This window comes from Schistocerca nitens, unplaced genomic scaffold (assembly GCF_023898315.1).
Source record: "Schistocerca nitens isolate TAMUIC-IGC-003100 unplaced genomic scaffold, iqSchNite1.1 HiC_scaffold_366, whole genome shotgun sequence".
NCBI classification, from domain to species: Eukaryota; Metazoa; Arthropoda; class Insecta; order Orthoptera; family Acrididae; genus Schistocerca; species Schistocerca nitens.
The window spans coordinates 1-16,522 of NW_026045900.1; the positions used below are offsets into that span (position 1 = coordinate 1).

Consider the following 16,522-nt stretch of genomic DNA (forward strand, 5'->3'; position numbering starts at 1 on the left):
TGCCATTAACTTGCTGCAAAATCTTAAAAAAGGATGCATCTTAGGAAGTAGTTCTCGCATTCTTCACACTTCAGAATTACGGGGTTTGCTTTTGAGGCTGAATCAATGCCCCCAGCCGACTCTCTAGGCGTAATAATCGAGCTCGACACAATCAGGAAAAGAAATAATTTTAGCAGAGCGTGGTTTCGATCCACGGACCTCTGGGTTATGGGCCCAGCACGCTTCCACTGCGCCACTCTGCTGTGTGGGCGTATACTCGCTCTTCGTCACATCACGTGGGACACTTGGGCAGTGTTGTCTGCGTCGCTTTCACACGCCTACATTTGATTGCGTAACATCTCCTACAGCTCTCAGCTTGACTTGTCTCGACTTTGCTCGACTGACGCTACGCTGACGCTTGCACGCAGCGATATTTACCACGATCGCCTCGACATGCAGCTGCGAGATGCACAGGAGTAACAAAGCACTGCACGATGCGGCGACATACGAAATCCACTGCCCAGCTACGCGTTGGCAACTAACAAAATGCCGACCCTGCCAGGATTCGAACCTGGAATCTTCTGATCCGTAGTCAGACGCGTTATCCGTTGCGCCACAGGGCCAGGGGCAGCATTTCTCGCTACGAGACAAGTGCAATTCGCTAAGAAACGTGTTCTCCAGGCTCATCAAGCTCCCAAGGAAGGCACCACTCGTCCAGCTGCGTGGTCGCGGTGCGCCTGCAGAACTTGGAGCTTGCCACACATCTGCGCTCGCTGTTCGACAGGTAGCACGAGGCAAGGCGCGCGTTTTTCTGCATTTTTTCGATGACGAGAGGCGGTTGATGTGCATGTAAGCGTAGCATATCAGACACGAATAGCACGAAGCATTCGTACTTAGGCGCCAAAGTCGCAGTATGGCCGCAGGTGGCGATGTTTTTGTGGCCACCACTGGTTTGCAGCAAAGCGAATACGGCTAACTGAGAGCGTTTTGCTGTAGCCCCAGTGGCGCAATTGGTTAGCGCACGGTACTTATAAGGCAGTAGCCGTGAGCAATGCCGGGGTTGTGAGTTCGAGCCTCACCTGGGGCATACTTTTATTTCGTAGCAGCTGTCTCTGACGGCATCAGGAGGCTACATTTCAGATGTATCAGCCATGTCAGCAAGATTAATGTGCATTATAGGCGCTAGTTGCGTCTTCCTCGGTAGTATAGTGGTTAGTATCCCCGCGTGTCACGCGGGAGACCGGGGTTCGATTCCCCGCCGGGGAGGCACACTAGATTTTTAATTATTGCACTATCAGTCGCCGAACTTAGTGTAGACCGTTTACAGCTACTTGCAACAAGTGTCTCCCACACAGACAGCTGCCTGCATCGCATCCTCGGTAGTATAGTGGTTAGTATCCCCGCCTGTCACGCGGGAGACCGGGGTTCGATTCCCCGCCGGGGAGACGCGATTTTTATCTCACAAACCTGCTCGAGTGTTGCGCGTGTGGGGCGGAAGAGCATTCACTTTGCCATTAACTTGCTGCAAAATCTTAAAAAAGGATGCATCTTAGGAAGTAGTTCTCGCATTCTTCACACTTCAGAATTACGGGGTTTGCTTTTGAGGCTGAATCAATGCCCCCAGCCGACTCTCTAGGCGTAATAATCGAGCTCGACACAATCAGGAAAAGAAATAATTTTAGCAGAGCGTGGTTTCGATCCACGGACCTCTGGGTTATGGGCCCAGCACGCTTCCACTGCGCCACTCTGCTGTGTGGGCGTATACTCGCTCTTCGTCACATCACGTGGGACACTTGGGCAGTGTTGTCTGCGTCGCTTTCACACGCCTACATTTGATTGCGTAACATCTCCTACAGCTCTCAGCTTGACTTGTCTCGACTTTGCTCGACTGACGCTACGCTGACGCTTGCACGCAGCGATATTTACCACGATCGCCTCGACATGCAGCTGCGAGATGCACAGGAGTAACAAAGCACTGCACGATGCGGCGACATACGAAATCCACTGCCCAGCTACGCGTTGGCAACTAACAAAATGCCGACCCTGCCAGGATTCGAACCTGGAATCTTCTGATCCGTAGTCAGACGCGTTATCCGTTGCGCCACAGGGCCAGGGGCAGCATTTCTCGCTACGAGACAAGTGCAATTCGCTAAGAAACGTGTTCTCCAGGGCTCATCAAGCTCCCAAGGAAGGCACCACTCGTCCAGCTGCGTGGTCGCGGTGCGCCTGCAGAACTTGGAGCTTGCCACACATCTGCGCTCGCTGTTCGACAGGTAGCACGAGGCAAGGCGCGCGTTTTTCTGCATTTTTTCGATGACGAGAGGCGGTTGATGTGCATGTAAGCGTAGCATATCAGACACGAATAGCACGAAGCATTCGTACTTAGGCGCCAAAGTCGCAGTATGGCCGCAGGTGGCGATGTTTTTGTGGCCACCACTGGTTTGCAGCAAAGCGAATACGGCTAACTGAGAGCGTTTTGCTGTAGCCCCAGTGGCGCAATTGGTTAGCGCACGGTACTTATAAGGCAGTAGCCGTGAGCAATGCCGGGGTTGTGAGTTCGAGCCTCACCTGGGGCATACTTTTATTTCGTAGCAGCTGTCTCTGACGGCATCAGGAGGCTACATTTCAGATGTATCAGCCATGTCAGCAAGATTAATGTGCATTATAGGCGCTAGTTGCGTCTTCCTCGGTAGTATAGTGGTTAGTATCCCCGCGTGTCACGCGGGAGACCGGGGTTCGATTCCCCGCCGGGGAGGCACACTAGATTTTTAATTATTGCACTATCAGTCGCCGAACTTAGTGTAGACCGTTTACAGCTACTTGCAACAAGTGTCTCCCACACAGACAGCTGCCTGCATCGCATCCTCGGTAGTATAGTGGTTAGTATCCCCGCCTGTCACGCGGGAGACCGGGGTTCGATTCCCCGCCGGGGAGACGCGATTTTTATCTCACAAACCTGCTCGAGTGTTGCGCGTGTGGGGCGGAAGAGCATTCACTTTGCCATTAACTTGCTGCAAAATCTTAAAAAAGGATGCATCTTAGGAAGTAGTTCTCGCATTCTTCACACTTCAGAATTACGGGGTTTGCTTTTGAGGCTGAATCAATGCCCCCAGCCGACTCTCTAGGCGTAATAATCGAGCTCGACACAATCAGGAAAAGAAATAATTTTAGCAGAGCGTGGTTTCGATCCACGGACCTCTGGGTTATGGGCCCAGCACGCTTCCACTGCGCCACTCTGCTGTGTGGGCGTATACTCGCTCTTCGTCACATCACGTGGGACACTTGGGCAGTGTTGTCTGCGTCGCTTTCACACGCCTACATTTGATTGCGTAACATCTCCTACAGCTCTCAGCTTGACTTGTCTCGACTTTGCTCGACTGACGCTACGCTGACGCTTGCACGCAGCGATATTTACCACGATCGCCTCGACATGCAGCTGCGAGATGCACAGGAGTAACAAAGCACTGCACGATGCGGCGACATACGAAATCCACTGCCCAGCTACGCGTTGGCAACTAACAAAATGCCGACCCTGCCAGGATTCGAACCTGGAATCTTCTGATCCGTAGTCAGACGCGTTATCCGTTGCGCCACAGGGCCAGGGGCAGCATTTCTCGCTACGAGACAAGTGCAATTCGCTAAGAAACGTGTTCTCCAGGGCTCATCAAGCTCCCAAGGAAGGCACCACTCGTCCAGCTGCGTGGTCGCGGTGCGCCTGCAGAACTTGGAGCTTGCCACACATCTGCGCTCGCTGTTCGACAGGTAGCACGAGGCAAGGCGCGCGTTTTTCTGCAATTTTTCGATGACGAGAGGCGGTTGATGTGCATGTAAGCGTAGCATATCAGACACGAATAGCACGAAGCATTCGTACTTAGGCGCCAAAGTCGCAGTATGGCCGCAGGTGGCGATGTTTTTGTGGCCACCACTGGTTTGCAGCAAAGCGAATACGGCTAACTGACAGCGTTTTGCTGTAGCCCCAGTGGCGCAATTGGTTAGCGCACGGTACTTATAAGGCAGTAGCCGTGAGCAATGCCGGGGTTGTGAGTTCGAGCCTCACCTGGGGCATACTTTTATTTCGTAGCAGCTGTCTCTGACGGCATCAGGAGGCTACATTTCAGATGTATCAGCCATGTCAGCAAGATTAATGTGCATTATAGGCGCTAGTTGCGTCTTCCTCGGTAGTATAGTGGTTAGTATCCCCGCGTGTCACGCGGGAGACCGGGGTTCGATTCCCCGCCGGGGAGGCACACTAGATTTTTAATTATTGCACTATCAGTCGCCGAACTTAGTGTAGACCGTTTACAGCTACTTGCAACAAGTGTCTCCCACACAGACAGCTGCCTGCATCGCATCCTCGGTAGTATAGTGGTTAGTATCCCCGCCTGTCACGCGGGAGACCGGGGTTCGATTCCCCGCCGGGGAGACGCGATTTTTATCTCACAAACCTGCTCGAGTGTTGCGCGTGTGGGGCGGAAGAGCATTCACTTTGCCATTAACTTGCTGCAAAATCTTAAAAAAGGATGCATCTTAGGAAGTAGTTCTCGCATTCTTCACACTTCAGAATTACGGGGTTTGCTTTTGAGGCTGAATCAATGCCCCCAGCCGACTCTCTAGGCGTAATAATCGAGCTCGACACAATCAGGAAAAGAAATAATTTTAGCAGAGCGTGGTTTCGATCCACGGACCTCTGGGTTATCGGCCCAGCACGCTTCCACTGCGCCACTCTGCTGTGTGGGCGTATACTGGCTCTTCGTCACATCACGTGGGACACTTGGGCAGTGTTGTCTGCGTCGCTTTCACACGCCTACATTTGATTGCGTAACATCTCCTACAGCTCTCAGCTTGACTTGTCTCGACTTTGCTCGACTGACGCTACGCTGACGCTTGCACGCAGCGATATTTACCACGATCGCCTCGACATGCAGCTGCGAGATGCACAGGAGTAACAAAGCACTGCACGATGCGGCGACATACGAAATCCACTGCCCAGCTACGCGTTGGCAACTAACAAAATGCCGACCCTGCCAGGATTCGAACCTGGAATCTTCTGATCCGTAGTCAGACGCGTTATCCGTTGCGCCACAGGGCCAGGGGCAGCATTTCTCGCTACGAGACAAGTGCAATTCGCTAAGAAACGTGTTCTCCAGGGCTCATCAAGCTCCCAAGGAAGGCACCACTCGTCCAGCTGCGTGGTCGCGGTGCGCCTGCAGAACTTGGAGCTTGCCACACATCTGCGCTCGCTGTTCGACAGGTAGCACGAGGCAAGGCGCGCGTTTTTCTGCATTTTTTCGATGACGAGAGGCGGTTGATGTGCATGTAAGCGTAGCATATCAGACACGAATAGCACGAAGCATTCGTACTTAGGTGCCAAAGTCGCAGTATGGCCGCAGGTGGCGATGTTTTTGTGGCCACCACTGGTTTGCAGCAAAGCGAATACGGCTAACTGAGAGCGTTTTGCTGTAGCCCCAGTGGCGCAATTGGTTAGCGCACGGTACTTATAAGGCAGTAGCCGTGAGCAATGCCGGGGTTGTGAGTTCGAGCCTCACCTGGGGCATACTTTTATTTCGTAGCAGCTGTCTCTGACGGCATCAGGAGGCTACATTTCAGATGTATCAGCCATGTCAGCAAGATTAATGTGCATTATAGGCGCTAGTTGCGTCTTCCTCGGTAGTATAGTGGTTAGTATCCCCGCGTGTCACGCGGGAGACCGGGGTTCGATTCCCCGCCGGGGAGGCACACTAGATTTTTAATTATTGCACTATCAGTCGCCGAACTTAGTGTAGACCGTTTACAGCTACTTGCAACAAGTGTCTCCCACACAGACAGCTGCCTGCATCGCATCCTCGGTAGTATAGTGGTTAGTATCCCCGCCTGTCACGCGGGAGACCGGGGTTCGATTCCCCGCCGGGGAGACGCGATTTTTATCTCACAAACCTGCTCGAGTGTTGCGCGTGTGGGGCGGAAGAGCATTCACTTTGCCATTAACTTGCTGCAAAATCTTAAAAAATGATGCATCTTAGGAAGTAGTTCTCGCATTCTTCACACTTCAGAATTACGGGGTTTGCTTTTGAGGCTGAATCAATGCCCCCAGCCGACTCTCTAGGCGTAATAATCGAGCTCGACACAATCAGGAAAAGAAATAATTTTAGCAGAGCGTGGTTTCGATCCACGGACTTCTGGGTTATGGGCCCAGCACGCTTCCACTGCGCCACTCTGCTGTGTGGGGGTATACTCGCTCTTCGTCACATCACGTGGGACACTTGGGCAGTGTTGTCTGCGTCGCTTTCACACGCCTACATTTGATTGCGTAACATCTCCTACAGCTCTCAGCTTGACTTGTCTCGACTTTGCTCGACTGACGCTACGCTGACGCTTGCACGCAGCGATATTTACCACGATCGCCTCGACATGCAGCTGCGAGATGCACAGGAGTAACAAAGCACTGCACGATGCGGCGACATACGAAATCCACTGCCCAGCTACGCGTTGGCAACTAACAAAATGCCGACCCTGCCACGATTCGAACCTGGAATCTTCTGATCCGTAGTCAGACGCGTTATCCGTTGCGCCACAGGGCCAGGGGCAGCATTTCTCGCTACGAGACAAGTGCAATTCGCTAAGAAACGTGTTCTCCAGGGCCCATCAAGCTCCCAAGGAAGGCACCACTCGTCCAGCTGCGTGGTCGCGGTGCGCCTGCAGAGCTTGGAGCTTGCCACACATCTGCGCTCGCTGTTCGACAGGTAGCACGAGGCAAGGCGCGCGTTTTTCTGCATTTTTTCGATGACGAGAGGCGGTTGATGTGCATGTAAGCGTAGCATATCAGACACGAATAGCACGAAGCATTCGTACTTAGGTGCCAAAGTCGCAGTATGGCCGCAGGTGGCGATGTTTTTGTGGCCACCACTGGTTTGCAGCAAAGCGAATACGGCTAACTGAGAGCGTTTTGCTGTAGCCCCAGTGGCGCAATTGGTTAGCGCACGGTACTTATAAGGCAGTAGCCGTGAGCAATGCCGGGGTTGTGAGTTCGAGCCTCACCTGGGGCATACTTTTATTTCGTAGCAGCTGTCTCTGACGGCATCAGGAGGCTACATTTCAGATGTATCAGCCATGTCAGCAAGATTAATGTGCATTATAGGCGCTAGTTGCGTCTTCCCCGGTAGTATAGTGGTTAGTATCCCCGCGTGTCACGCGGGAGACCGGGGTTCGATTCCCCGCCGGGGAGGCACACTAGATTTTTAATTATTGCACTATCAGTCGCCGAACTTAGTGTAGACCGTTTACAGCTACTTGCAACAAGTGTCTCCCACACAGACAGCTGCCTGCATCGCATCCTCGGTAGTATAGTGGTTAGTATCCCCGCCTGTCACGCGGGAGACCGGGGTTCGATTCCCCGCCGGGGAGACGCGATTTTTATCTCACAAACCTGCTCGAGTGTTGCGCGTGTGGGGCGGAAGAGCATTCACTTTGCCATTAACTTGCTGCAAAATCTTAAAAAAGGATGCATCTTAGGAAGTAGTTCTCGCATTCTTCACACTTCAGAATTACGGGGTTTGCTTTTGAGGCTGAATCAATGCCCCCAGCCGACTCTCTAGGCGTAATAATCGAGCTCGACACAATCAGGAAAAGAAATAATTTTAGCAGAGCGTGGTTTCGATCCACGGACCTCTGGGTTATGGGCCCAGCACGCTTCCACTGCGCCACTCTGCTGTGTGGGCGTATACTCGCTCTTCGTCACATCACGTGGGACACTTGGGCAGTGTTGTCTGCGTCGCTTTCACACGCCTACATTTGATTGCGTAACATCTCCTACAGCTCTCAGCTTGACTTGTCTCGACTTTGCTCGACTGACGCTACGCTGACGCTTGCACGCAGCGATATTTACCACGATCGCCTCGACATGCAGCTGCGAGATGCACAGGAGTAACAAAGCACTGCACGATGCGGCGACATACGAAATCCACTGCCCAGCTACGCGTTGGCAACTAACAAAATGCCGACCCTGCCAGGATTCGAACCTGGAATCTTCTGATCCGTAGTCAGACGCGTTATCCGTTGCGCCACAGGGCCAGGGGCAGCATTTCTCGCTACGAGACAAGTGCAATTCGCTAAGAAACGTGTTCTCCAGGGCTCATCAAGCTCCCAAGGAAGGCACCACTCGTCCAGCTGCGTGGTCGCGGTGCGCCTGCAGAACTTGGAGCTTGCCACACATCTGCGCTCGCTGTTCGACAGGTAGCACGAGGCAAGGCGCGCGTTTTTCTGCATTTTTTCGATGACGAGAGGCGGTTGATGTGCATGTAAGCGTAGCATATCAGACACGAATAGCACGAAGCATTCGTACTTAGGCGCCAAAGTCGCAGTATGGCCGCAGGTGGCGATGTTTTTGTGGCCACCACTGGTTTGCAGCAAAGCGAATACGGCTAACTGAGAGCGTTTTGCTGTAGCCCCAGTGGCGCAATTGGTTAGCGCACGGTACTTATAAGGCAGTAGCCGTGAGCAATGCCGGGGTTGTGAGTTCGAGCCTCACCTGGGGCATACTTTTATTTCGTAGCAGCTGTCTCTGACGGCATCAGGAGGCTACATTTCAGATGTATCAGCCATGTCAGCAAGATTAATGTGCATTATAGGCGCTAGTTGCGTCTTCCTCGGTAGTATAGTGGTTAGTATCCCCGCGTGTCACGCGGGAGACCGGGGTTCGATTCCCCGCCGGGGAGGCACACTAGATTTTTAATTATTGCACTATCAGTCGCCGAACTTAGTGTAGACCGTTTACAGCTACTTGCAACAAGTGTCTCCCACACAGACAGCTGCCTGCATCGCATCCTCGGTAGTATAGTGGTTAGTATCCCCGCCTGTCACGCGGGAGACCGGGGTTCGATTCCCCGCCGGGGAGACGCGATTTTTATCTCACAAACCTGCTCGAGTGTTGCGCGTGTGGGGCGGAAGAGCATTCACTTTGCCATTAACTTGCTGCAAAATCTTAAAAAAGGATGCATCTTAGGAAGTAGTTCTCGCATTCTTCACACTTCAGAATTACGGGGTTTGCTTTTGAGGCTGAATCAATGCCCCCAGCCGACTCTCTAGGCGTAATAATCGAGCTCGACACAATCAGGAAAAGAAATAATTTTAGCAGAGCGTGGTTTCGATCCACGGACCTCTGGGTTATGGGCCCAGCACGCTTCCACTGCGCCACTCTGCTGTGTGGGCGTATACTCGCTCTTCGTCACATCACGTGGGACACTTGGGCAGTGTTGTCTGCGTCGCTTTCACACGCCTACATTTGATTGCGTAACATCTCCTACAGCTCTCAGCTTGACTTGTCTCGACTTTGCTCGACTGACGCTACGCTGACGCTTGCACGCAGCGATATTTACCACGATCGCCTCGACATGCAGCTGCGAGATGCACAGGAGTAACAAAGCACTGCACGATGCGGCGACATACGAAATCCACTGCCCAGCTACGCGTTGGCAACTAACAAAATGCCGACCCTGCCAGGATTCGAACCTGGAATCTTCTGATCCGTAGTCAGACGCGTTATCCGTTGCGCCACAGGGCCAGGGGCAGCATTTCTCGCTACGAGACAAGTGCAATTCGCTAAGAAACGTGTTCTCCAGGGCTCATCAAGCTCCCAAGGAAGGCACCACTCGTCCAGCTGCGTGGTCGCGGTGCGCCTGCAGAACTTGGAGCTTGCCACACATCTGCGCTCGCTGTTCGACAGGTAGCACGAGGCAAGGCGCGCGTTTTTCTGCAATTTTTCGATGACGAGAGGCGGTTGATGTGCATGTAAGCGTAGCATATCAGACACGAATAGCACGAAGCATTCGTACTTAGGCGCCAAAGTCGCAGTATGGCCGCAGGTGGCGATGTTTTTGTGGCCACCACTGGTTTGCAGCAAAGCGAATACGGCTAACTGAGAGCGTTTTGCTGTAGCCCCAGTGGCGCAATTGGTTAGCGCACGGTACTTATAAGGCAGTAGCCGTGAGCAATGCCGGGGTTGTGAGTTCGAGCCTCACCTGGGGCATACTTTTATTTCGTAGCAGCTGTCTCTGACGGCATCAGGAGGCTACATTTCAGATGTATCAGCCATGTCAGCAAGATTAATGTGCATTATAGGCGCTAGTTGCGTCTTCCTCGGTAGTATAGTGGTTAGTATCCCCGCGTGTCACGCGGGAGACCGGGGTTCGATTCCCCGCCGGGGAGGCACACTAGATTTTTAATTATTGCACTATCAGTCGCCGAACTTAGTGTAGACCGTTTACAGCTACTTGCAACAAGTGTCTCCCACACAGACAGCTGCCTGCATCGCATCCTCGGTAGTATAGTGGTTAGTATCCCCGCCTGTCACGCGGGAGACCGGGGTTCGATTCCCCGCCGGGGAGACGCGATTTTTATCTCACAAACCTGCTCGAGTGTTGCGCGTGTGGGGCGGAAGAGCATTCACTTTGCCATTAACTTGCTGCAAAATCTTAAAAAAGGATGCATCTTAGGAAGTAGTTCTCGCATTCTTCACACTTCAGAATTACGGGGTTTGCTTTTGAGGCTGAATCAATGCCCCCAGCCGACTCTCTAGGCGTAATAATCGAGCTCGACACAATCAGGAAAAGAAATAATTTTAGCAGAGCGTGGTTTCGATCCACGGACCTCTGGGTTATGGGCCCAGCACGCTTCCACTGCGCCACTCTGCTGTGTGGGCGTATACTCGCTCTTCGTCACATCACGTGGGACACTTGGGCAGTGTTGTCTGCGTCGCTTTCACACGCCTACATTTGATTGCGTAACATCTCCTACAGCTCTCAGCTTGACTTGTCTCGACTTTGCTCGACTGACGCTACGCTGACGCTTGCACGCAGCGATATTTACCACGATCGCCTCGACATGCAGCTGCGAGATGCACAGGAGTAACAAAGCACTGCACGATGCGGCGACATACGAAATCCACTGCCCAGCTACGCGTTGGCAACTAACAAAATGCCGACCCTGCCAGGATTCGAACCTGGAATCTTCTGATCCGTAGTCAGACGCGTTATCCGTTGCGCCACAGGGCCAGGGGCAGCATTTCTCGCTACGAGACAAGTGCAATTCGCTAAGAAACGTGTTCTCCAGGGCTCATCAAGCTCCCAAGGAAGGCACCACTCGTCCAGCTGCGTGGTCGCGGTGCGCCTGCAGAACTTGGAGCTTGCCACACATCTGCGCTCGCTGTTCGACAGGTAGCACGAGGCAAGGCGCGCGTTTTTCTGCATTTTTTCGATGACGAGAGGCGGTTGATGTGCATGTAAGCGTAGCATATCAGACACGAATAGCACGAAGCATTCGTACTTAGGCGCCAAAGTCGCAGTATGGCCGCAGGTGGCGATGTTTTTGTGGCCACCACTGGTTTGCAGCAAAGCGAATACGGCTAACTGAGAGCGTTTTGCTGTAGCCCCAGTGGCGCAATTGGTTAGCGCACGGTACTTATAAGGCAGTAGCCGTGAGCAATGCCGGGGTTGTGAGTTCGAGCCTCACCTGGGGCATACTTTTATTTCGTAGCAGCTGTCTCTGACGGCATCAGGAGGCTACATTTCAGATGTATCAGCCATGTCAGCAAGATTAATGTGCATTATAGGCGCTAGTTGCGTCTTCCTCGGTAGTATAGTGGTTAGTATCCCCGCGTGTCACGCGGGAGACCGGGGTTCGATTCCCCGCCGGGGAGGCACACTAGATTTTTAATTATTGCACTATCAGTCGCCGAACTTAGTGTAGACCGTTTACAGCTACTTGCAACAAGTGTCTCCCACACAGACAGCTGCCTGCATCGCATCCTCGGTAGTATAGTGGTTAGTATCCCCGCCTGTCACGCGGGAGACCGGGGTTCGATTCCCCGCCGGGGAGACGCGATTTTTATCTCACAAACCTGCTCGAGTGTTGCGCGTGTGGGGCGGAAGAGCATTCACTTTGCCATTAACTTGCTGCAAAATCTTAAAAAAGGATGCATCTTAGGAAGTAGTTCTCGCATTCTTCACACTTCAGAATTACGGGGTTTGCTTTTGAGGCTGAATCAATGCCCCCAGCCGACTCTCTAGGCGTAATAATCGAGCTCGACACAATCAGGAAAAGAAATAATTTTAGCAGAGCGTGGTTTCGATCCACGGACCTCTGGGTTATGGGCCCAGCACGCTTCCACTGCGCCACTCTGCTGTGTGGGCGTATACTCGCTCTTCGTCACATCACGTGGGACACTTGGGCAGTGTTGTCTGCGTCGCTTTCACACGCCTACATTTGATTGCGTAACATCTCCTACAGCTCTCAGCTTGACTTGTCTCGACTTTGCTCGACTGACGCTACGCTGACGCTTGCACGCAGCGATATTTACCACGATCGCCTCGACATGCAGCTGCGAGATGCACAGGAGTAACAAAGCACTGCACGATGCGGCGACATACGAAATCCACTGCCCAGCTACGCGTTGGCAACTAACAAAATGCCGACCCTGCCAGGATTCGAACCTGGAATCTTCTGATCCGTAGTCAGACGCGTTATCCGTTGCGCCACAGGGCCAGGGGCAGCATTTCTCGCTACGAGACAAGTGCAATTCGCTAAGAAACGTGTTCTCCAGGGCTCATCAAGCTCCCAAGGAAGGCACCACTCGTCCAGCTGCGTGGTCGCGGTGCGCCTGCAGAACTTGGAGCTTGCCACACATCTGCGCTCGCTGTTCGACAGGTAGCACGAGGCAAGGCGCGCGTTTTTCTGCAATTTTTCGATGACGAGAGGCGGTTGATGTGCATGTAAGCGTAGCATATCAGACACGAATAGCACGAAGCATTCGTACTTAGGCGCCAAAGTCGCAGTATGGCCGCAGGTGGCGATGTTTTTGTGGCCACCACTGGTTTGCAGCAAAGCGAATACGGCTAACTGACAGCGTTTTGCTGTAGCCCCAGTGGCGCAATTGGTTAGCGCACGGTACTTATAAGGCAGTAGCCGTGAGCAATGCCGGGGTTGTGAGTTCGAGCCTCACCTGGGGCGTACTTTTATTTCGTAGCAGCTGTCTCTGACGGCATCAGGAGGCTACATTTCAGATGTATCAGCCATGTCAGCAAGATTAATGTGCATTATAGGCGCTAGTTGCGTCTTCCTCGGTAGTATAGTGGTTAGTATCCCCGCGTGTCACGCGGGAGACCGGGGTTCGATTCCCCGCCGGGGAGGCACACTAGATTTTTAATTATTGCACTATCAGTCGCCGAACTTAGTGTAGACCGTTTACAGCTACTTGCAACAAGTGTCTCCCACACAGACAGCTGCCTGCATCGCATCCTCGGTAGTATAGTGGTTAGTATCCCCGCCTGTCACGCGGGAGACCGGGGTTCGATTCCCCGCCGGGGAGACGCGATTTTTATCTCACAAACCTGCTCGAGTGTTGCGCGTGTGGGGCGGAAGAGCATTCACTTTGCCATTAACTTGCTGCAAAATCTTAAAAAAGGATGCATCTTAGGAAGTAGTTCTCGCATTCTTCACACTTCAGAATTACGGGGTTTGCTTTTGAGGCTGAATCAATGCCCCCAGCCGACTCTCTAGGCGTAATAATCGAGCTCGACACAATCAGGAAAAGAAATAATTTTAGCAGAGCGTGGTTTCGATCCACGGACTTCTGGGTTATGGGCCCAGCACGCTTCCACTGCGCCACTCTGCTGTGTGGGGGTATACTCGCTCTTCGTCACATCACGTGGGACACTTGGGCAGTGTTGTCTGCGTCGCTTTCACACGCCTACATTTGATTGCGTAACATCTCCTACAGCTCTCAGCTTGACTTGTCTCGACTTTGCTCGACTGACGCTACGCTGACGCTTGCACGCAGCGATATTTACCACGATCGCCTCGACATGCAGCTGCGAGATGCACAGGAGTAACAAAGCACTGCACGATGCGGCGACATACGAAATCCACTGCCCAGCTACGCGTTGGCAACTAACAAAATGCCGACCCTGCCACGATTCGAACCTGGAATCTTCTGATCCGTAGTCAGACGCGTTATCCGTTGCGCCACAGGGCCAGGGGCAGCATTTCTCGCTACGAGACAAGTGCAATTCGCTAAGAAACGTGTTCTCCAGGGCCCATCAAGCTCCCAAGGAAGGCACCACTCGTCCAGCTGCGTGGTCGCGGTGCGCCTGCAGAGCTTGGAGCTTGCCACACATCTGCGCTCGCTGTTCGACAGGTAGCACGAGGCAAGGCGCGCGTTTTTCTGCATTTTTTCGATGACGAGAGGCGGTTGATGTGCATGTAAGCGTAGCATATCAGACACGAATAGCACGAAGCATTCGTACTTAGGTGCCAAAGTCGCAGTATGGCCGCAGGTGGCGATGTTTTTGTGGCCACCACTGGTTTGCAGCAAAGCGAATACGGCTAACTGAGAGCGTTTTGCTGTAGCCCCAGTGGCGCAATTGGTTAGCGCACGGTACTTATAAGGCAGTAGCCGTGAGCAATGCCGGGGTTGTGAGTTCGAGCCTCACCTGGGGCATACTTTTATTTCGTAGCAGCTGTCTCTGACGGCATCAGGAGGCTACATTTCAGATGTATCAGCCATGTCAGCAAGATTAATGTGCATTATAGGCGCTAGTTGCGTCTTCCCCGGTAGTATAGTGGTTAGTATCCCCGCGTGTCACGCGGGAGACCGGGGTTCGATTCCCCGCCGGGGAGGCACACTAGATTTTTAATTATTGCACTATCAGTCGCCGAACTTAGTGTAGACCGTTTACAGCTACTTGCAACAAGTGTCTCCCACACAGACAGCTGCCTGCATCGCATCCTCGGTAGTATAGTGGTTAGTATCCCCGCCTGTCACGCGGGAGACCGGGGTTCGATTCCCCGCCGGGGAGACGCGATTTTTATCTCAAAAACCTGCTCGAGTGTTGCGCGTGTGGGGCGGAAGAGCATTCACTTTGCCATTAACTTGCTGCAAAATCTTAAAAAAGGATGCATCTTAGGAAGTAGTTCTCGCATTCTTCACACTTCAGAATTACGGGGTTTGCTTTTGAGGCTGAATCAATGCCCCCAGCCGACTCTCTAGGCGTAATAATCGAGCTCGACACAATCAGGAAAAGAAATAATTTTAGCAGAGCGTGGTTTCGATCCACGGACCTCTGGGTTATGGGCCCAGCACGCTTCCACTGCGCCACTCTGCTGTGTGGGCGTATACTCGCTCTTCGTCACATCACGTGGGACACTTGGGCAGTGTTGTCTGCGTCGCTTTCACACGCCTACATTTGATTGCGTAACATCTCCTACAGCTCTCAGCTTGACTTGTCTCGACTTTGCTCGACTGACGCTACGCTGACGCTTGCACGCAGCGATATTTACCACGATCGCCTCGACATGCAGCTGCGAGATGCACAGGAGTAACAAAGCACTGCACGATGCGGCGACATACGAAATCCACTGCCCAGCTACGCGTTGGCAACTAACAAAATGCCGACCCTGCCAGGATTCGAACCTGGAATCTTCTGATCCGTAGTCAGACGCGTTATCCGTTGCGCCACAGGGCCAGGGGCAGCATTTCTCGCTACGAGACAAGTGCAATTCGCTAAGAAACGTGTTCTCCAGGGCTCATCAAGCTCCCAAGGAAGGCACCACTCGTCCAGCTGCGTGGTCGCGGTGCGCCTGCAGAACTTGGAGCTTGCCACACATCTGCGCTCGCTGTTCGACAGGTAGCACGAGGCAAGGCGCGCGTTTTTCTGCAATTTTTCGATGACGAGAGGCGGTTGATGTGCATGTAAGCGTAGCATATCAGACACGAATAGCACGAAGCATTCGTACTTAGGCGCCAAAGTCGCAGTATGGCCGCAGGTGGCGATGTTTTTGTGGCCACCACTGGTTTGCAGCAAAGCGAATACGGCTAACTGACAGCGTTTTGCTGTAGCCCCAGTGGCGCAATTGGTTAGCGCACGGTACTTATAAGGCAGTAGCCGTGAGCAATGCCGGGGTTGTGAGTTCGAGCCTCACCTGGGGCATACTTTTATTTCGTAGCAGCTGTCTCTGACGGCATCAGGAGGCTACATTTCAGATGTATCAGCCATGTCAGCAAGATTAATGTGCATTATAGGCGCTAGTTGCGTCTTCCTCGGTAGTATAGTGGTTAGTATCCCCGCGTGTCACGCGGGAGACCGGGGTTCGATTCCCCGCCGGGGAGGCACACTAGATTTTTAATTATTGCACTATCAGTCGCCGAACTTAGTGTAGACCGTTTACAGCTACTTGCAACAAGTGTCTCCCACACAGACAGCTGCCTGCATCGCATCCTCGGTAGTATAGTGGTTAGTATCCCCGCCTGTCACGCGGGAGACCGGGGTTCGATTCCCCGCCGGGGAGACGCGATTTTTATCTCACAAACCTGCTCGAGTGTTGCGCGTGTGGGGCGGAAGAGCATTCACTTTGCCATTAACTTGCTGCAAAATCTTAAAAAAGGATGCATCTTAGGAAGTAGTTCTCGCATTCTTCACACTTCAGAATTACGGGGTTTGCTTTTGAGGCTGAATCAATGCCCCCAGCCGACTCTCTAGGCGTAATAATCGAGCTC

General features: G+C 52.8%; 53 non-coding genes across 53 annotated transcripts; 33 read left to right on the forward strand and 20 right to left on the reverse strand.

Annotated features, from left to right (window-relative positions):
- Window positions 1–170: 170 nt before the first annotated feature.
- Window positions 171–242, reverse strand: Trnam-cau (transfer RNA methionine (anticodon CAU)). The gene has a single exon. It is a non-coding gene; the product is annotated as a tRNA-Met (tRNA).
- A 287-nt stretch (window positions 243–529) lies between these two features.
- On the reverse strand, window positions 530–602 carry Trnar-acg (transfer RNA arginine (anticodon ACG)). The gene has a single exon. It is a non-coding gene; the product is annotated as a tRNA-Arg (tRNA).
- Window positions 603–974: 372 nt separating this feature from the next.
- Trnai-uau (transfer RNA isoleucine (anticodon UAU)) lies at window positions 975–1,066 on the forward strand. The gene is given in 2 exon segments: window positions 975–1,012; window positions 1,031–1,066. It is a non-coding gene; the product is annotated as a tRNA-Ile (tRNA).
- A 107-nt stretch (window positions 1,067–1,173) lies between these two features.
- Trnad-guc (transfer RNA aspartic acid (anticodon GUC)) lies at window positions 1,174–1,245 on the forward strand. Its single transcript has one exon. It is a non-coding gene; the product is annotated as a tRNA-Asp (tRNA).
- A 107-nt stretch (window positions 1,246–1,352) lies between these two features.
- Trnad-guc (transfer RNA aspartic acid (anticodon GUC)) lies at window positions 1,353–1,424 on the forward strand. Its single transcript has one exon. It is a non-coding gene; the product is annotated as a tRNA-Asp (tRNA).
- A 234-nt stretch (window positions 1,425–1,658) lies between these two features.
- On the reverse strand, window positions 1,659–1,730 carry Trnam-cau (transfer RNA methionine (anticodon CAU)). Its single transcript has one exon. It is a non-coding gene; the product is annotated as a tRNA-Met (tRNA).
- A 287-nt stretch (window positions 1,731–2,017) lies between these two features.
- On the reverse strand, window positions 2,018–2,090 carry Trnar-acg (transfer RNA arginine (anticodon ACG)). The gene has a single exon. It is a non-coding gene; the product is annotated as a tRNA-Arg (tRNA).
- Window positions 2,091–2,463: 373 nt separating this feature from the next.
- On the forward strand, window positions 2,464–2,555 carry Trnai-uau (transfer RNA isoleucine (anticodon UAU)). Its single transcript is given in 2 exon segments — window positions 2,464–2,501; window positions 2,520–2,555. It is a non-coding gene; the product is annotated as a tRNA-Ile (tRNA).
- Window positions 2,556–2,662: 107 nt separating this feature from the next.
- On the forward strand, window positions 2,663–2,734 carry Trnad-guc (transfer RNA aspartic acid (anticodon GUC)). The gene has a single exon. It is a non-coding gene; the product is annotated as a tRNA-Asp (tRNA).
- A 107-nt stretch (window positions 2,735–2,841) lies between these two features.
- Window positions 2,842–2,913, forward strand: Trnad-guc (transfer RNA aspartic acid (anticodon GUC)). The gene has a single exon. It is a non-coding gene; the product is annotated as a tRNA-Asp (tRNA).
- A 234-nt stretch (window positions 2,914–3,147) lies between these two features.
- On the reverse strand, window positions 3,148–3,219 carry Trnam-cau (transfer RNA methionine (anticodon CAU)). Its single transcript has one exon. It is a non-coding gene; the product is annotated as a tRNA-Met (tRNA).
- Window positions 3,220–3,506: 287 nt separating this feature from the next.
- On the reverse strand, window positions 3,507–3,579 carry Trnar-acg (transfer RNA arginine (anticodon ACG)). The gene has a single exon. It is a non-coding gene; the product is annotated as a tRNA-Arg (tRNA).
- A 373-nt stretch (window positions 3,580–3,952) lies between these two features.
- Window positions 3,953–4,044, forward strand: Trnai-uau (transfer RNA isoleucine (anticodon UAU)). The gene is given in 2 exon segments: window positions 3,953–3,990; window positions 4,009–4,044. It is a non-coding gene; the product is annotated as a tRNA-Ile (tRNA).
- A 107-nt stretch (window positions 4,045–4,151) lies between these two features.
- Window positions 4,152–4,223, forward strand: Trnad-guc (transfer RNA aspartic acid (anticodon GUC)). The gene has a single exon. It is a non-coding gene; the product is annotated as a tRNA-Asp (tRNA).
- A 107-nt stretch (window positions 4,224–4,330) lies between these two features.
- Trnad-guc (transfer RNA aspartic acid (anticodon GUC)) lies at window positions 4,331–4,402 on the forward strand. The gene has a single exon. It is a non-coding gene; the product is annotated as a tRNA-Asp (tRNA).
- A 234-nt stretch (window positions 4,403–4,636) lies between these two features.
- Window positions 4,637–4,708, reverse strand: Trnai-gau (transfer RNA isoleucine (anticodon GAU)). Its single transcript has one exon. It is a non-coding gene; the product is annotated as a tRNA-Ile (tRNA).
- Window positions 4,709–4,995: 287 nt separating this feature from the next.
- Window positions 4,996–5,068, reverse strand: Trnar-acg (transfer RNA arginine (anticodon ACG)). The gene has a single exon. It is a non-coding gene; the product is annotated as a tRNA-Arg (tRNA).
- Window positions 5,069–5,441: 373 nt separating this feature from the next.
- Window positions 5,442–5,533, forward strand: Trnai-uau (transfer RNA isoleucine (anticodon UAU)). Its single transcript is given in 2 exon segments — window positions 5,442–5,479; window positions 5,498–5,533. It is a non-coding gene; the product is annotated as a tRNA-Ile (tRNA).
- Window positions 5,534–5,640: 107 nt separating this feature from the next.
- Window positions 5,641–5,712, forward strand: Trnad-guc (transfer RNA aspartic acid (anticodon GUC)). The gene has a single exon. It is a non-coding gene; the product is annotated as a tRNA-Asp (tRNA).
- A 107-nt stretch (window positions 5,713–5,819) lies between these two features.
- On the forward strand, window positions 5,820–5,891 carry Trnad-guc (transfer RNA aspartic acid (anticodon GUC)). The gene has a single exon. It is a non-coding gene; the product is annotated as a tRNA-Asp (tRNA).
- Window positions 5,892–6,484: 593 nt separating this feature from the next.
- Trnar-acg (transfer RNA arginine (anticodon ACG)) lies at window positions 6,485–6,557 on the reverse strand. The gene has a single exon. It is a non-coding gene; the product is annotated as a tRNA-Arg (tRNA).
- A 373-nt stretch (window positions 6,558–6,930) lies between these two features.
- Trnai-uau (transfer RNA isoleucine (anticodon UAU)) lies at window positions 6,931–7,022 on the forward strand. Its single transcript is given in 2 exon segments — window positions 6,931–6,968; window positions 6,987–7,022. It is a non-coding gene; the product is annotated as a tRNA-Ile (tRNA).
- A 107-nt stretch (window positions 7,023–7,129) lies between these two features.
- Window positions 7,130–7,201, forward strand: Trnad-guc (transfer RNA aspartic acid (anticodon GUC)). Its single transcript has one exon. It is a non-coding gene; the product is annotated as a tRNA-Asp (tRNA).
- A 107-nt stretch (window positions 7,202–7,308) lies between these two features.
- Trnad-guc (transfer RNA aspartic acid (anticodon GUC)) lies at window positions 7,309–7,380 on the forward strand. Its single transcript has one exon. It is a non-coding gene; the product is annotated as a tRNA-Asp (tRNA).
- A 234-nt stretch (window positions 7,381–7,614) lies between these two features.
- Trnam-cau (transfer RNA methionine (anticodon CAU)) lies at window positions 7,615–7,686 on the reverse strand. The gene has a single exon. It is a non-coding gene; the product is annotated as a tRNA-Met (tRNA).
- Window positions 7,687–7,973: 287 nt separating this feature from the next.
- Trnar-acg (transfer RNA arginine (anticodon ACG)) lies at window positions 7,974–8,046 on the reverse strand. The gene has a single exon. It is a non-coding gene; the product is annotated as a tRNA-Arg (tRNA).
- Window positions 8,047–8,419: 373 nt separating this feature from the next.
- On the forward strand, window positions 8,420–8,511 carry Trnai-uau (transfer RNA isoleucine (anticodon UAU)). Its single transcript is given in 2 exon segments — window positions 8,420–8,457; window positions 8,476–8,511. It is a non-coding gene; the product is annotated as a tRNA-Ile (tRNA).
- Window positions 8,512–8,618: 107 nt separating this feature from the next.
- On the forward strand, window positions 8,619–8,690 carry Trnad-guc (transfer RNA aspartic acid (anticodon GUC)). The gene has a single exon. It is a non-coding gene; the product is annotated as a tRNA-Asp (tRNA).
- Window positions 8,691–8,797: 107 nt separating this feature from the next.
- On the forward strand, window positions 8,798–8,869 carry Trnad-guc (transfer RNA aspartic acid (anticodon GUC)). Its single transcript has one exon. It is a non-coding gene; the product is annotated as a tRNA-Asp (tRNA).
- Window positions 8,870–9,103: 234 nt separating this feature from the next.
- On the reverse strand, window positions 9,104–9,175 carry Trnam-cau (transfer RNA methionine (anticodon CAU)). The gene has a single exon. It is a non-coding gene; the product is annotated as a tRNA-Met (tRNA).
- Window positions 9,176–9,462: 287 nt separating this feature from the next.
- Trnar-acg (transfer RNA arginine (anticodon ACG)) lies at window positions 9,463–9,535 on the reverse strand. Its single transcript has one exon. It is a non-coding gene; the product is annotated as a tRNA-Arg (tRNA).
- A 373-nt stretch (window positions 9,536–9,908) lies between these two features.
- Trnai-uau (transfer RNA isoleucine (anticodon UAU)) lies at window positions 9,909–10,000 on the forward strand. The gene is given in 2 exon segments: window positions 9,909–9,946; window positions 9,965–10,000. It is a non-coding gene; the product is annotated as a tRNA-Ile (tRNA).
- A 107-nt stretch (window positions 10,001–10,107) lies between these two features.
- Window positions 10,108–10,179, forward strand: Trnad-guc (transfer RNA aspartic acid (anticodon GUC)). Its single transcript has one exon. It is a non-coding gene; the product is annotated as a tRNA-Asp (tRNA).
- A 107-nt stretch (window positions 10,180–10,286) lies between these two features.
- Window positions 10,287–10,358, forward strand: Trnad-guc (transfer RNA aspartic acid (anticodon GUC)). The gene has a single exon. It is a non-coding gene; the product is annotated as a tRNA-Asp (tRNA).
- Window positions 10,359–10,592: 234 nt separating this feature from the next.
- On the reverse strand, window positions 10,593–10,664 carry Trnam-cau (transfer RNA methionine (anticodon CAU)). Its single transcript has one exon. It is a non-coding gene; the product is annotated as a tRNA-Met (tRNA).
- Window positions 10,665–10,951: 287 nt separating this feature from the next.
- On the reverse strand, window positions 10,952–11,024 carry Trnar-acg (transfer RNA arginine (anticodon ACG)). Its single transcript has one exon. It is a non-coding gene; the product is annotated as a tRNA-Arg (tRNA).
- A 373-nt stretch (window positions 11,025–11,397) lies between these two features.
- Window positions 11,398–11,489, forward strand: Trnai-uau (transfer RNA isoleucine (anticodon UAU)). The gene is given in 2 exon segments: window positions 11,398–11,435; window positions 11,454–11,489. It is a non-coding gene; the product is annotated as a tRNA-Ile (tRNA).
- A 107-nt stretch (window positions 11,490–11,596) lies between these two features.
- Trnad-guc (transfer RNA aspartic acid (anticodon GUC)) lies at window positions 11,597–11,668 on the forward strand. Its single transcript has one exon. It is a non-coding gene; the product is annotated as a tRNA-Asp (tRNA).
- Window positions 11,669–11,775: 107 nt separating this feature from the next.
- On the forward strand, window positions 11,776–11,847 carry Trnad-guc (transfer RNA aspartic acid (anticodon GUC)). Its single transcript has one exon. It is a non-coding gene; the product is annotated as a tRNA-Asp (tRNA).
- Window positions 11,848–12,081: 234 nt separating this feature from the next.
- Trnam-cau (transfer RNA methionine (anticodon CAU)) lies at window positions 12,082–12,153 on the reverse strand. Its single transcript has one exon. It is a non-coding gene; the product is annotated as a tRNA-Met (tRNA).
- A 287-nt stretch (window positions 12,154–12,440) lies between these two features.
- On the reverse strand, window positions 12,441–12,513 carry Trnar-acg (transfer RNA arginine (anticodon ACG)). Its single transcript has one exon. It is a non-coding gene; the product is annotated as a tRNA-Arg (tRNA).
- A 373-nt stretch (window positions 12,514–12,886) lies between these two features.
- On the forward strand, window positions 12,887–12,978 carry Trnai-uau (transfer RNA isoleucine (anticodon UAU)). Its single transcript is given in 2 exon segments — window positions 12,887–12,924; window positions 12,943–12,978. It is a non-coding gene; the product is annotated as a tRNA-Ile (tRNA).
- Window positions 12,979–13,085: 107 nt separating this feature from the next.
- On the forward strand, window positions 13,086–13,157 carry Trnad-guc (transfer RNA aspartic acid (anticodon GUC)). Its single transcript has one exon. It is a non-coding gene; the product is annotated as a tRNA-Asp (tRNA).
- A 107-nt stretch (window positions 13,158–13,264) lies between these two features.
- Window positions 13,265–13,336, forward strand: Trnad-guc (transfer RNA aspartic acid (anticodon GUC)). The gene has a single exon. It is a non-coding gene; the product is annotated as a tRNA-Asp (tRNA).
- Window positions 13,337–13,929: 593 nt separating this feature from the next.
- Trnar-acg (transfer RNA arginine (anticodon ACG)) lies at window positions 13,930–14,002 on the reverse strand. The gene has a single exon. It is a non-coding gene; the product is annotated as a tRNA-Arg (tRNA).
- Window positions 14,003–14,375: 373 nt separating this feature from the next.
- On the forward strand, window positions 14,376–14,467 carry Trnai-uau (transfer RNA isoleucine (anticodon UAU)). The gene is given in 2 exon segments: window positions 14,376–14,413; window positions 14,432–14,467. It is a non-coding gene; the product is annotated as a tRNA-Ile (tRNA).
- Window positions 14,468–14,574: 107 nt separating this feature from the next.
- Window positions 14,575–14,646, forward strand: Trnad-guc (transfer RNA aspartic acid (anticodon GUC)). The gene has a single exon. It is a non-coding gene; the product is annotated as a tRNA-Asp (tRNA).
- Window positions 14,647–14,753: 107 nt separating this feature from the next.
- On the forward strand, window positions 14,754–14,825 carry Trnad-guc (transfer RNA aspartic acid (anticodon GUC)). Its single transcript has one exon. It is a non-coding gene; the product is annotated as a tRNA-Asp (tRNA).
- A 234-nt stretch (window positions 14,826–15,059) lies between these two features.
- Window positions 15,060–15,131, reverse strand: Trnam-cau (transfer RNA methionine (anticodon CAU)). The gene has a single exon. It is a non-coding gene; the product is annotated as a tRNA-Met (tRNA).
- A 287-nt stretch (window positions 15,132–15,418) lies between these two features.
- Window positions 15,419–15,491, reverse strand: Trnar-acg (transfer RNA arginine (anticodon ACG)). The gene has a single exon. It is a non-coding gene; the product is annotated as a tRNA-Arg (tRNA).
- A 373-nt stretch (window positions 15,492–15,864) lies between these two features.
- Trnai-uau (transfer RNA isoleucine (anticodon UAU)) lies at window positions 15,865–15,956 on the forward strand. The gene is given in 2 exon segments: window positions 15,865–15,902; window positions 15,921–15,956. It is a non-coding gene; the product is annotated as a tRNA-Ile (tRNA).
- A 107-nt stretch (window positions 15,957–16,063) lies between these two features.
- On the forward strand, window positions 16,064–16,135 carry Trnad-guc (transfer RNA aspartic acid (anticodon GUC)). The gene has a single exon. It is a non-coding gene; the product is annotated as a tRNA-Asp (tRNA).
- A 107-nt stretch (window positions 16,136–16,242) lies between these two features.
- Trnad-guc (transfer RNA aspartic acid (anticodon GUC)) lies at window positions 16,243–16,314 on the forward strand. The gene has a single exon. It is a non-coding gene; the product is annotated as a tRNA-Asp (tRNA).
- Window positions 16,315–16,522: the final 208 nt, after the last annotated feature.